The sequence below is a fragment of the Lontra canadensis genome, unplaced genomic scaffold (genome assembly GCF_010015895.1).
Source record: "Lontra canadensis isolate GAN:19392208 unplaced genomic scaffold, GSC_riverotter_1.0 scaffold3, whole genome shotgun sequence".
Classification (NCBI taxonomy): domain Eukaryota; kingdom Metazoa; phylum Chordata; class Mammalia; order Carnivora; family Mustelidae; genus Lontra; species Lontra canadensis.
In genome coordinates, this window is record NW_022630997.1 from 57,347,291 (window position 1) to 57,362,633 (window position 15,343).

The following is a 15,343-nucleotide window of genomic DNA, read 5'->3' on the forward strand; positions in this document are numbered from 1 at the left end:
GCTCAGAGAGGACAATGCATAGAAATGGCCTCCTGCCAGAGGCTTGGACAGGGAGAGCAAATCAGCAAGGAAGGAGTGAGGAAGGTAACTCCCTCCCCTCACACCCATCGCTCTTAGGCTGGTGTCCAGCTCTTTCCAGTAATCCATGCCAGACATTAGGGGGCCCGCTGTGTGCTCCACAGAGGTCAGCCCACAGGCCTCAGAGGCTTACAAAGAAGGGTGGGGATGGACTTACTAGAACACATGGAAATACTCAGCATTCGTGGGTGACTGAAAGTTCTTGGGGAACCACTGTCTTGATAATTGGATGTTCACATAAAAGATAAAGTATGATGCCGTTAATGTGTTACGTTTTGTTGGAAGCACACCACAGGATTGACTTCACTGTGAAATGTTGACATCCATCTTTCTAAAAGCTGGGTATTGGTCCCATAGCCTCTTGGATAACTTCTAACTAAAGAACTCTTCTAAATCTTGCCAATATTTTTAAGGAGTTTCACTCATTTTTCAAGGTCACTTTATACTGATTGTATATCTTGAAGGAATGAACAACTCTATACACTTAAGAGCTAAATGGAAATTTACCAGCATTGTTATTCCTTTCAAGAATTACAGATGAAAGAATGACATTTTAAAACTCACATCTTTGTAACTTTCAGAAGTATTCGTTCATGATACTAATGAAGCATGATTGTGATGTAACTGAAAAATCACAAAATAATGATTTTGTTTGCATACTCTGTGGATTTATTTTTCAAGAACAAAAGTAAAAGTAGTGAATTTTCCCATAGTTATGATACAGTAGTTCATAGGTTACTCTATTTGTAACCTTTATTTTGTGATCTTTATTTGAGCAGTGTAAGTGGTCTTAATCCAAGTGACAGCTTAACTTAAGTTGGTATACAATAACTAACTTTATAAATAGTTTTAGAAGAGTAAGAGAATGAAAAAACAGGAAGCTCAAATTTGACGTAAGGTGGATTTAAAAATTTATGGAGTAATGGGAGTCTCCGCATTAAGCAGTGGGGTTAGTAAAACTACCTTAGATCGTGAGGGTTCATAGACCATTAAAAAGTCAATTGATAATTGGACAAGGAGTAAAAAAAAAAAAAAAAAACCTGAAAATTTATTTCTTTGTATAACCCAGAGATCTGGCCAGATAATATAGACTTATGTCCTTTTTTTTTCTCTCTCTCTCCTTAAAATGATGGAGTTTACAGTGCTGTCTCTTCTGTTTTAAAATATTTCATTTCCCCCCTGGTGTGACTCCCTCCAGCATGGCTGTTTTCTGCATTATGTTTATCTCTGTCCACTTCTGTCCAGCCCAAGTGTTCCACCCCATGGAAGAGTCAATGGACGTGGACATGAGACCCAGAACTATCTTTGCGTTTGCGAACAAAGGCTGACAAAGAAGATCATGTTGAGGTAGATAATGATGAAATAAGCACCGGTTATCTTCAAGAAGGGTCCGTGTAAGGTGTGAAGAATGAATTGCACATTGTTGAAGCAGAAGCAATGGATTACCATGGAAATCAATTCAAGGCACACTGGCAACTTTGAAAATGTCCATGCCGCCAGTGGTTTCCCTTGGTGGTTTGAAGTGACACCACCTGTGGTCTTATGGCGGGAATGCGGCTCAGGGCCTGTGCGTGCTGGTGGACGATGGGAGATGCGCAGTCAGAAGATGAAGAAGGAGTTATGAACTCCTTGGGATGTCCGGAAAGCATGCTGCCCATGGAAGTGGTGGTACTTTTCCACAGAAAGAAGTAGAACTTGCTGCTGATGAAAATGATGATGAAGGAGAAGATAATGATGATGATGATGAAGAGGAGGAAGCTGAAGACAGGCCTCCAGTAAAGAAATCTATACAAGGTATTCCAGCCAAAAGTGCACAGAAATTAAACCAGAATGGAAAAGACTCAAAACCATCAGAACCAAGATCAAAAGGTCAGGAATCCTTCCAAAAACAGGAAAAAACTCCCAAAACACGGAAAAGACCTAGTTCTGTAGAATTCATGAAAGTGAAAATGCAAGAAAAAAGTGGTTCCCTTCCCAAAGTGAAAGCCAAGTCCATGAGGAGACTGACCAGGAGGCTATGCAGTATCTCTGGCAGGGGAGGAAATCTCTTCCACAAAGTAGTTTGAATGGTTTATTACAGTTTTCATCTATTTAATCTCTGCCAGCAGCTGCTATCTGGCTATCCTTTTCATAATGCAGACTGAGAACTTTCCCTCCCACATCTGATACATGTCCAGGTTTCATTGCTATGAATGTATTGTTCAAAATGCCTGTTTGGTTTTTAAAGATGGAACTCCACCCTTTGCTTGGTTTTTCAGGTATGTGTGGACTGTTAGGATAAGACACAGTTGTGGTGGTCAGACAAATGGAAATGCTGGGGAGACAAAAATATACAAGACATGTATATGTGTCTTGATATAGTACAAAGAAATTCATTTAGAAGTTTAAAATATTAACATTACTATCCCCAGTTAACATCATGTTTCTCTGTACAAAGACTATAAACTAAATATATGTTTTTCTAAGAAACATCCCAAATAGCATGAGTTCTTCACCAATTAGGGAACGAGTCATAAATTTAAGTCAATTTTAGCCAATCTTTAATCCAACATACTGGGCTGAGAAGATGTACCTTCTTTCCATTCAGTCCTGCTTTCCATTTCTTAGATTCTCTCTCTTTTTTTTTTTAAGATTTTATTTGTTTATTTGACAGACAGAGATCATAAGTAGGCAGAGAGGCAGGCAGAGAGAGAAGAGGAAGCAGGCTCCCTGCTGAGAAGAGAGCCTGATGTAGGGCTCGATCCCAGGACCCTGAGATCATGACCTGAGCTGAAGGCAGAGGCTTTAACCCACTGAGCCACCCAGGCTCCGCCATTTCTTAGATTCTTGATGGTCTCTTTCTTTCCTTTTTATGAAAAGAATATTACTGATTCACTGTCATATTCCTTCCAACTCAACATGGGGATCTATATTTTCTCCTCAAAACCCATGGTTCTTATTGACTGGCAATATCACCATCACCTGGGAATCTTGTTAGAAACCCAGGTTGTCAACACAGAACAATTTAATCAGAAAATCTGGAGGCAGAGCTCATATTAGGTTTTTTTGTTTGTTTGTTTTTTGTTTTTTTAATTCCTAGGAATGACCTTTTCCCTCTTGTCCACTTAACAAATTCTTACCTTTTTCTTTTTTTTTTTTTTTTTTTTTTTTTTAATGATTTGGTTCAGATTCTGTCCATTTGTAACATGACTGTAACTTCTTCCTCTGGAGGAGAATTTTGTCCTAGTGATTTATTCATACTTAGTGCCAGGCACAGTCCCCAAGCACAGGACGATCCGTTCATAACCCATAGGGCTAAAACTTTATTATGCCTTTGAATTACCCACAAAGACCCCAAAATATGAACGAACGTAGTAATTCAGGTCAGTGCACACAGCATCTCACGTTTCAAGCCCCAGTTCAGGGTCACCTGGGGCGAATGGGAGGTGGATCAGCATGGGTTGTGGGACGGCGTTGGAGCGTCGGTGCTTGGCCTGAAGGCTCAGGGGAAATTGGCGGCAGCAGAGAATGTCTGAGCAGTTCACGTTAGGCTGGGGTCTCACAGCATGCTGAGGTGGGGAAGAACCTGCAGCAGCTGAAGAATCTGACAGGTTTGCAGAGAAGCATAGGGACCTTGCAGCCAGAAAAGAGAGTTGTTAGCTTCTTTCATCTTCCCCTTGGTCGTGGGGAAGGTTGCTGAGCAGTAGCAGCTGTCCTCTGGCTTATGTTCCAATACTTTTAAATTTAGAGGAGGGAAATTTACCCAGGGAGGGCACAAACAGCAAGAGAGAAAATATTTCTGAGAACACCGAGGGTCAGGCTGGGGCACCCAAGATCATTTGACATGTGTAAGAATTACAGAGACAAAAATACTGTGACCGTCTCCAAGCAGGACAGAAAATACTGACCAGGAGAAGGAAGTTCAAACGTGAGAGCAGGTGGTGTGCAAACCAAGGCCCCAGGTGCCTTTATCTTGACTCAGTCACCTCCTTCTCATCTATGGGAACAGGCCTGGCTGGCTTCAGTGACAGGAGCAATACTGGGGAAACATTGGAATAGAGGCTCTGAATTAGAAAAAAAAAATAATAAGTGGGGTGCCTGGGTGGCTTGGTTTGTTAAGCAGCTGCCTTAAGCTCAAGTCATGATCCTGGAGTCCCAGGATCAAGTCCCGCATCAGCCTCCCTTCTCAGCAGGCAGTCTGCTTCTCCCTCTGACCCTCTCCCCTCTTGTGCTCTCTCTCTCTCTCACTCTCTCAAATAAATAAATAAAATTAAAAAAAAATAACAAGTGAAGCATGTATATGCAATTTTAAAAACTGACATATTCATGATGTACGATCATGGACGGTGCATGGCACACCTCGATATTCATAAACTCAGGAAATACCATGATACCCATTCCTTCCAGTAAGACTCCTCAGAACAGCATGGCTAGACTAGTGATTGCCTATTTAATTGCCTCAATCACGAGAGAATCTTAATGCAAGCCGGCTCTGTGACACAGACCATGTGTCTGCCGAAGGCTTGAAGAGGTCTGATGAAGCATCCACTCAGCTAACTGTGACACCACTGAATGGAAAGTGAAGCCAGTGTATTCTCATTTCCCATTTAGCAGCAGAATGTAAAAACAGTTTTTGACAGTGTGCCTGTGAATGATCAGCCCAGTGAGCCATGTGTAACCACATCATAATGACGCCTTGCGTTTCACGGTGTCTTTCAAATGGATTTCCTCTGGCTGTATCACTACCTGCAGCTTATAGATCAGAGGGACCTGCACACACACAGATCCTGTGACGTGGCCCGAGCAGCCATCACTTCAGTGGTTTTGAAGCCTAAGTTCCTACAGCTTGTCCTCAGCCTTTCCTTAGCTTCCTTTTCTTGCTGCTGGCATATTCTTCTTATTTCTGAGCTGGAAAGGCCTCTGCACGCCTCAGCATCTGCACTGGACCACAGGCTGCACACAGAGGGGAACTCTCCTCTCTGTGCTCCTGCTGATTCTTAAGGGCATCTCACAGTGCTCCGTAGTTAGTTTGAGATCACCTTTCATCATTTCTGGTCCTAGAAGTAAAGGAAATAAACATAGAAAAAGGAAATCAACAATGATGATGAGTATGATAATAATGATGTAGAATGGGCTGGGAGCTTTAAAAATGATCCCCAGGTTTGAACATTACAGCATCCCTAGCGTGGAGGTATGATTTGGGGTGGATATTTGGAACTGCTTCTCAGAAGGAATAGGTAACTTGTCTAAGATCAAACAGTAAATGGCACAGCCAGGATTTGAACCAACATCTGTCAGAAACTAAAGATCCTGTCCAACCGTATCAATGAATTGACTACATGGTATCACAATTCACTTTTCCAAATTTGCTTGTCAAATGTTTCATATAACATAATGACTTACAACTTCATTCATGAACAGTGTCCATGTCTTATCCAGCTGATCTTTCAGTGTCTGCTTTGAAGGCTCACTTTTTCTCTCTTTGGCTATACCTCATGCTATCCAAAATATTTCACTTGATTCAGATTTGGTTTCCATAAAAAAAGGGGGGGTGCTTTCTTAGAGGGCAGCATCTTTAGCCAAGAAAAGTGAAAGGAGACACGCTGAGCAGATGTGGAGGACCATTTCTGCTCAAGGTGTGAAGGGTTGGGTGGACATTCGTGATCTGGGGGGGAAGCAGTCTCCGTTTCTCTAATGCACCCATTACCATTTCCTGGAAGCAAAAAGGGCATGTATTAATGGCTAACATCACAATATTATCGCAGTGCTGTCCTGGCTTCTCCCTGCAATGTCACAATGCACTTCTTTTTACCCTTAAAAATATGCCTATCCAGGTGATCCTCAGTACCATTTCTCTTAGGTCTCCAAAAGAGGAAACATTGGCCAACCCTCTGAATTGGGTTGTCTGCATCTTTTTCTCTCTTCCTGAAACTTATTTATAGTTTGCTCTCCTCCAAAACTCATTCCCATTTATAGGTTTCTCTACTGAACATTTTCTCTCTTCCTCCCCACTCTCTCACTGTCATGGATAAAAAGGCTGCCACGGCTCAGAATGTGGTCATCTTTGCTAAATAGAATCATAGCAGAATGATAAATATGATGAGCATATTTGGTTCAAGAATAACAGCTTTGCTGCATCGCTTCAAGTTTTGTGTGATAATATATGATTAATTTTGGATTTAAATAATACTAGAAGAGGGAGGGAGATTTTTATAAAGTGACGTCAGGTTCTAAGTGATGGCGAAGCCCTGCCCTGGTGGGACTCAGAGCTAGAGAGACACGTCGTATTTTAGCACCTTCATTTCCTCCGTATGCCCATCCTACTTACATTATTTTCCTAAGGTCTTTCTACTGATGGGAGATTGGAACAACTTTAGTGATACCGGATGATGAAGATTGAATTTTCAGTTTCCCATCAGACATTTCAGTGTTTGTTCTACACTAACATTTAGGGGGGCAGAAATCAACTTATCTTGATTTGCCTCGATGGGATGTAATAGTGTCCTAAATGATTTATGTTCTCATACTGTTCCCCTTTTGGAAAGGAAGCAGCTTTTGAAAAGAATCACATATACTTTTTAATCTCTAAGTGGAATCTATAAGGTTTATTTTTTCAATTTGGACTCAAGAAATAGAGGTTTCAGATACAAAGTACTGGATCATTGCACTTACTGGTGGTTCATTGAAAACACACACAATCGGTGTTTTGTCCAGTTGAAAATTAAATGTCTTAAGTTCTGTCACCCCACCACCAACATCTGCTGTATAGTCAACATGTCATTAAATCAAATACCCACAAGACGCAGGCATACCTTGGCTGTAGAAGACAAGTCTGAGGATACATCTGTGAGCAGGCATAGCGAAGGGGAACACATAGAGCTAATCATGCATATCCTCAGAGTTCTGATAAGTCTGAGCATGTGTGGAGGGTGCCTGAGGGATATAGCTACAAGCAGTTTATGGGAAGCTGTTTATTTGTATGGAAGGAAAAGCACATTAATGAGATTGAATGATAACAATTCCATGTAACAGAAAAAGCAACAATTTAGGGACTACACGAATGACTTCATGCCAAGGACCTCGTACCCAGTGCCTCCAAGGTGAGGCAATGGTGAGACCACCCTGCAGCCCAGCCGCCAAGGTCCTGGGGCTGAGCAAGGGCTGCGCTCCTCTCGGGAGGGAGGCGGAGGGCGCTGCTGCTGTTGTCTCCCGGATACTCATTCAGTAGGTTCTGTAACGTATCCAGAGCTTCAGCTGATCTCTAATGCGTGTGTTTCTCCATCCAGGTTCCTGTGTCTGTTGGTTAGGTATCCTGGAAGCCTGAGGTAGAGAATCTCTAGAGGAATGCTGTTGCAGGACCGTTAGCTTTAGATCGAAGGTTTTCCCATCCTGGGACCACTTCTCTGAGTCTGTCAACTTTTCCTTACTTCCCTTGTCTCCAGTGTTCTAATCTTTCTTCATCCACGGACCATCCACCCAAACTACCCACGGTTCCCGTGAGTCAGACTGTATTCCTACCTTGGCTATTCTCTCTACACAAGATGAGTAAAATAGTGTCCACTGGGTTGCTGCTTTTTGCCCTGTTGATCTTCAGGACCACTCCTCATGCTGGCTTCAATGCAGCCCACCTCCCATATTAGCTTGAATGCTCTACTGACCATGCAACTAGTAAGCGAGCTTTGCCTTTCTTCTCCTCAGTTGCAAGTAATAGGACAACCCAGCGTGGGCATAAGTTTGAGCTGAGGAAGAACCACCATGGGTCAATAGTGGGTAACAGGGAGGTAGCCTACCCAGGAAGCTGATTTGAGTCCTCTCATTCTGTTTGTTCCTGATCTGGAATATGCCATCTCTACCTCATGACAGACATCTGCTGGGTCACCCTCACCTTTGACTTGTTGTCTTTCCCAGAAACTGGATTATGAAAGACCAGTTCTGCTCTCATGGTCTCTTGAGGGAGGCATCTAGATGTCAGACTCTCAGGTCTATAGCTCTCAAGAGCTATTTTTTAAATCATGTACAACGATGTGCTGCCAGTGTCCCAAACTGGGTCCATCAGCCTAGAGTTCTTTGTGGTTTTCATGCTGGGGATGCCAGGGTATTTTCCAACCTCATAGAGACCTCTAATGTCCATAAGAATTGTGTTGTTCCAGTGGTAGGACTACTTTAATTGTCCCCTGGACCTCAGAGCCCTTTCAGATTCTGAATCCCACTCAGAACGGATGGTCTTTCCAGTCAGCTCAGGTTGCTCTAGCAAAATTCCATAAACTGGGTCTGTGTTGAACAGCAGACATTTATTTCTCACAGCTTTGGAGGCGGCCAAAAATCTTCCCGGGATTATTTATGAGTCTTGAGTTTGTCTGCTTATTTGTGTTGTCAGTTGTTTACAAAGGTTTTTATTATCCTGATAAAATTAACATAATGAATGTGTGATGCATGAAACTGAGTTTTACCATTTTTGGGGTTTGTCATCTAAGGGTTCAATTTCCTTAACAAATTAAACAAGTGTTACCATTTTTATTTCATATAATTTGTTGTAAGGAAGCGGAATTAAATCAACTAAATATACGCAGGGCAATATATTGTTTTAAATATGTATTTGAACACAAAATCAAAATCGATATAAGTAAATTTGCATTAGTAATAGCACAAGATCTATCATTCTCTATAAAGCCATATCTCAGCATGTTCTGGGCATCTGTGAAATATAATCTATTCTGAAAGACTATACTCTTTTCATTTTTCCCCAGATTGTTGGCACTGAGACATATCAGAACACCAATTGGGCTTACTTCAGTAAATCATATATTAAATGTGATCTCTCGCTAATAAGCACATGGATGGTATTATACAAAATTATATTTCATTTAATTTAAATGCTTCAATTTATGTGGTTGACATAATCCTGTAGCTTCACATTTATAGCTAGGACAAAACCATTCTTTATTCAAGGATTTTTTTTCAGCAGAATAGATTGCATTTAAATATAAATTCAATTTTATGAAGCTTAGGAAATATGTTTTTTTGACATGGAGAAATTTGAAAAAGATAATGAAATGAACTGATGTAACACAGAACAAGAATAATCCCTCAAATCTTAATCAGCTAAAGAGGGGGTATAGTTTCATTAAAAAAAAAATAGTTATATTAAAGTCAGAAGTAATTAAATGTGATAAAGAAAAATAAAGAAAAATTATATCATCACTATATTTATGTGAAAAGAAGGAATTAGCTGACTCTAAATTATTATAGTAAATCATCTGCTGGAATTTTCTGAAGCTTTTTATAGTACTATTTTCAATTTTTGCACATGCCTTTTTTGTGGTCTAAGCCTGTACTTTCTGAGTTTTTATTATTAAAAATGATAATATATTGCTGCTAAAAACTGGGTATGTCATGTGCACTTAAATTCAATAAATTCTCTAAGGGACAGGTGCTATCTTGCTATACGTACATAGATGAGAAACAATAGGAATAATGCTTAGCAGTACTTGGAGATAGTAAAGTAAGAAACCATCAGAATAAAACATATAATAATTCTCATTTTGATTAAGGATAAATTCAATTGAACTGATACTCTGAAATGTTTAAAAGCCTGCTCACTTGTATAGTTACAGTGGTTACATAACTTCCAAAGAATACTTTTACATTTATAGATCATGTAACATATAAATATTTGATTTATTTACTTGTTAAGTGGAATGAAATACATGTATGTTACCTTTGTGTTCCAAGGAAAAGAAAGAAGGATCCTACTGAGGCCATTCCATGATTAGCTTCCATAGTCACATTGAAGGTTCTTAGATCACATGGAATTAATGTCAAGGTTATTAACACCAATGGTGAGTTTCAGGCTTTCAGTTTATGGAGATTTCCCACTTATGCAACTGTGTCTAACTTATGAAAGCTGTGGAAATAGTGTTGCTTAGCAACATTTTTATTTCTATTGTTTATTTTCTTTATTTCACAGATGGTCACTCTAACAGTGTAGAACCTATCACAAAGTAAGAGCAAGAACTACAGGACACCTCGACTGCATTAGTGTTTTTACTGGGAATACAGTTGGTCAGTAGGTAGCAGAGAAAAGTATAATTTGAAATATCTGACATAAAAGCCAGCTTCACATTTTCCTTCTGTGGCAAGAAAACTTAGCTGTACAGTGTTTTAGAATCTAGAATGCATACCTTCAAAACATTTATATGGACCAAGTCATCAAGTTATTAGAGAAATTTGTGTCAAACATAATTCACAGAAAGTGTCTGAGTACACTGCATAAGTAATAACCAGAACTCATGTAAATTTATTCAGTGATGGTTCTGCTCTACTTTTGAAAGCATTTCCTATGGCAGGGATATTAATGTACACTCTTCCATTTGTTAGAAAAAAAAAACTGGTGTCAATAGCTGGTGCCTCATAAGGTCCATTTTCAAGTAATGATATAAATGGTATAGGATTTAATCACCGCTCCTATGACTGAGATTTTTCCCCTCTATTGAGCTTACTCATTTTGGTATGAAAAGCCCTATGTTCTCTTTGCTTTTACTAGGGGTTCTGGGAAACCTACAGATTAACAGATAGATCCTACTAATAGGGTTTCAGTGGAAGGCACACATCTTGAGCTGATTACATTTTCTCATCTCATTTTATAACTTAACACTGTGGTAAATGCAGGGGTGCCGATCTAATGTCTTTCTGAGGCACACTGTTATACTCTCGAGAGTGTAAACCCTCTGAAATTCTTCTTTAATGTCATGTGTGTTGCTTGTTGGGGTCAGATTTCTACATAAATATGGTGGGTTGATTACGCACTTCCACTGAATCCCACTGGTGACAGGAAGGAACTTTTCAAAAGACATAGGATCTCAGGAAAAAAAGAGAACAGAAGAGGAAAAAAAAATGTGAAGACTGAAAGACAGATGACTAGTCCAGAATCCTAAATTAGCAGTGGATAGAGTAAAACAGGTTACCCTACTGCATCTTCCAGGAGGCACAGAATAGCAGCATCTAGGACAAACTGATGGCCAAAATTGGGGATAAAACTGAATGCTTACATTAAGTTTGTTTGTTTGTTTTTTTGTTTTTAATGTTAACCCGCCCCCCCCATACCTTCTTTACTTTGAGAATCTGGACGGTTACTCCTCTCTCATGGGACAGAAAATTCGAAGTATATTTTCTAGAAAAAATAAAGCAGAATGGGGAACAGAAGGCACAGAAGCAGTGTAATTAAAACAGGGCCATGGGGCCATGGATTGAAATTTACTTTGTGAATACTGAGTTCCCACCCTTTTCTCCCACTTGGTTCCTAGAATGATGGCGGCCGGATCGACAGCCGTTGTATTGCAGATTTGGTGTACAGATGGAATATCACCATCCAAAAGGAAAAACAGTTAAATATAATAAGATTCCCCCCATGAACAAACAATGCCAGTGAATCCCACAGTCAACAGCAGCCCACTGTGGACACCAAACCTGCAATTAGCTTTTACCTAGCTGTCTCTTAATAGAGGAGCAGGCTGATAAAGACTGCCATATATTTGATGAAACTACTATGTCAAAATCAGAGACTAAACAAACAAACACAAAACCAATTTGGAGGAAAGAGAAGAAACTAAAAATGTATTTCAGTAATATCACTAAAGGAGAAAAGCATCATTAAGTAGGAAAGACGACACTGGGCCATCTCACATGGGAATAGGTGGCTTTTCCTTGCCTGCCCCTTACTGGCCCTGGAGGGAGAAGACAACAGCCTGCCCAGCCGAGCAAGCCAAGAAGAAGCCACTGACATGGGCTCCGCAGACTGCTCTCTTGGTCCGGGTACCACCATCCACAACAGCTCTGCCAGGAACATACCATTTACCCTTGTCCCAGGGCACTCATGATAGTACCACATTTCACCCTCAACTGTTTTTAGTTTGGAAGAACACTTTGATGGTCCTCTTACTCAGAGTGCAGCCCGCCTATCTCAGCTCACTGTTAGCTCAGCAGTCTGAGACCAGAAAGCGAAGTTCACCAGGGATTCCTCTGGTCATTACTGAATCCGAGCCATTGAAGGATCCGGACCATGGCTCCCACCATAGGATGGCCAGCAGGCTCTGTGGCTCTGTTCTGAGCTTTCGCCTGCCAGGTGTGAGCTCTCTGCAGGCTCTGCTGTGTAGCCAGGACCAGGAGGCACTGGATTGTCCCAAATCCAGCCTGTACCTTTCACATGCAGTCACCCGTCCCGTGATAGCTTCCATCAAGGCCCGGCAGTGGGCCCAGGACTGTGCTGGGCTTTGAGGATAGAGTTTTTAGCTACATTGATTCCTTTCTTCTGAAAATCTTCTAGTAAGGAATCTTTGAAAGGGCATCTTTAAATTGCTGAATAGAGAATTAACATAAATGAGTTCTCCATTTCTTCATTGGCTTTGTTAGTTGGAAAGAAACTGTTTTACTAATGAGCCAAAACATGCCATTAAATGATGTGAATTCACCTTCTCTGGGTGCCTGAGGGTCCAGTACAGAAGAATTTGATTCTTTGGACTTGAGTAGGCTAACAGCGTTTCTGTCTTCCCTAAAATGATTCAATCCTGGGACCGAAGGAGCCAATAAATCCCACTGACCACAGTGCAGGATGACTAGAGATCAGAAGCACACTGTTTTCTCCTAGAGGAAATTCCTCATGGCATTATCATTCCTTAAGAAAAATGGGATTTATCCTTCCTTTCAAAACCTAAAGCTCCAGAGGGAAGAGTCAGCTCTGATATACAGTCAACCCAGTGGGGACTGTTGAATGAGTGACTCTCCTTTGGCACCTGCTGGAAGAGCCGAGGTCTAGGCAAGGTGTGCTCTTGGCCATGAAGAGGAGCCAGTGGACACACACACAGCCCATTGCACAGGGCTGCACATAGAGTCCCAACAGGCATCCATGTGGGGAGGCTTTCTGGAAGCCCGGTGCCCGAAGCCAGGATGGATGGCTCTGACATGCCTCACATGTGGGGGCGCTTGTTAGTGCTAACTTGAGGCACCTAAGCAAATGCTGAGTCAGTCATACCTGCTGAAATGAGTAGCATCCTCTGCTTTCCTTGTGGTGTTACCATTCATCACTCTACATTTCAAAAGTCCACATGTATGAAATCACACCTCATTTTGTTTTTTCAGAGCTTAAAAAATGATAAAAAGTAAAGCGATAAAGTAAAAGATCCTGGCTCATATTTTCTGTTTCACATCAAATCACCAAATGAATTTTCTAAATTAATATTTTGTCAGAACTTAAAAAAAAAAAAGGATACGTGGAGCAAAGGTGAGTTGTCCAGATTACGGCATCTGTGGCTTCTTCAGACCAGCTGCTGGTCAACCAACCCACATGAGCCGTAACCGGCTGCAAGAGGGTGAATGAGCCAGAAAGCCCACCCACACCGACAATGATACCCCACAAATTCACGAGCCAAATAAAGACTTCCTATTTTATGCCACCGATGTTTTTGAGTTATTTGCCATGCAACATTATCATGGCAGTAGATCACAGATACAACTGCATGTACTTAAACGTTGGAATTGTCGCCAGACACACAACCATAAACAGATTTGAGAACAGATGAGGAGGACTGATGCGAGCAGAGTTGTGAGCAACTGCTAGGGACGAGCCTGCAAGTGAAACACGTGGACAGGGTATCGATTGTGCGATCTCTGGGGAAGTAGAGGTAGGTTACTGTACTTACCAATTATTGGTATGTAAATATATACTATGTTTATAAAATATATTAACACATATTTGGGGTGCCTGGGTGGCTCGGTGGGTTAAAGCCTCTGCCTTCAGCTCAGGTCATGATCCCAGGGTCTTGGGATTGAGCCCTGCATCGGGCTCTCTATTAAGTGGGGAGCCTGCTTCCCTTCCTCTCTCTCTGCCTGCCTCTCTGCCTGCTTGTGATCTCTGTCTGTCAAATAAATACATAAAATTAAAAATATATATATATTACACATATTCATATTTTACATACCATTTTATATACTTATGTAATTTCTATATAATACAGATTGTATTCATATTCATATTACATACTACACATAAGTCTGTAATATACTGGCCAATATACTACTGTACATTGACTACCTAATATTTACAGTTGTTGAATGAGGGAATGCATTTCCACTTAATAGGGATCAAGCTGGGGCTTTTAGAGGTTAAATAGTGGGGCTGATGTCAAATTAGCAAGAGGAACCAAAACCCCAAAATATACCTGATTCCAAAGTCTGCATTTCTTTGTCTCTACATTGTATTGATGGCATATCCTGGGCCCAGGACAATGCTGGGCTTTGAGGATGGAGTTTTTAGCTACATTGATTCCTTTCCCTCACATTATCCATAAACATGAATTGGTTTGGGTATTTCTAAGGGGAAAACATTTTGTTTTTGTTACTTTGTTTTACCTATTTCAAGAAGGACACATTCCCAAGATCTGGCCCTCTCGGGAAACAAACGTCCTCATGTAGCTGACTGTTAATCCAGAGACCCCTGGACACCTTTATATTGAGGTTCACAGTCAGATGTCAGAGTTAACATGGAGTGGAAAACTGAGGTAAAAGGGAATAAAGCGCTGGGGGGTGGGGGGTGTTGGGTTGAGGAGTCAGGAACTGCATTCAAAGTTAGAAACACAAAGTCCAGGAAAGAAACGTTCTCATATCTCACAATGGACAGGCAGTTGGGCTCCCACACAATGAGTTCTCAAGCAATACACTTGTTTTACTGGTTACTATCAAAATACACAGCACACACTCACGTCCACGCACACACAATAGGTTTAAACTACATAATCCTATTTATTAGGGAAAGCATGTGTTCTTCACGTAACCTATGCTATCAAACACAGAATTATGATTAAACAAATGTGTTTTGGAAAATTATCTTCCACTGCAGTCATGCACTTGAAAGCTTTCTTATTTACAGCCTAATGTGGGTGGCTGGTAAAGAAAATTGTAACACAGCATTAAATTTTTATAGCACTGCTCAAGTCCCCAGAAAAGAGGCTTAGCAAAATTCTTTTGTTTTCAGTGAGTTTAGTGCTGGACTTTGACAGGTTACAGAAGAAATCAAATGTAACACCATCTGTGGGCTGTTAACCATTTGTACAGACCCAGATTTGGTTTTGGCCCTGTTTATTTCCCATGGCCTCATAAACATATAATTCCAAATCTTCTGCTTGCTCCCCACTCCTAACCCAGGATATGGCTAATCGTTGAGGAAATATATTAGGAGGGAACTTTTGAATGTGGCATTAAGTACCTAGGCATTTGTTCTTGTGTGTGTGGCAGA

The 15,343-nt window shown here is 40.9% G+C and overlaps 1 pseudogene; it reads left to right on the forward strand.

The window, feature by feature from the left end:
• The first annotated feature begins 1,340 nt into the window (after positions 1 to 1,340).
• On the forward strand, positions 1,341 to 2,173 carry LOC116858424 (annotated as a pseudogene).
• Positions 2,174 to 15,343: the final 13,170 nt, after the last annotated feature.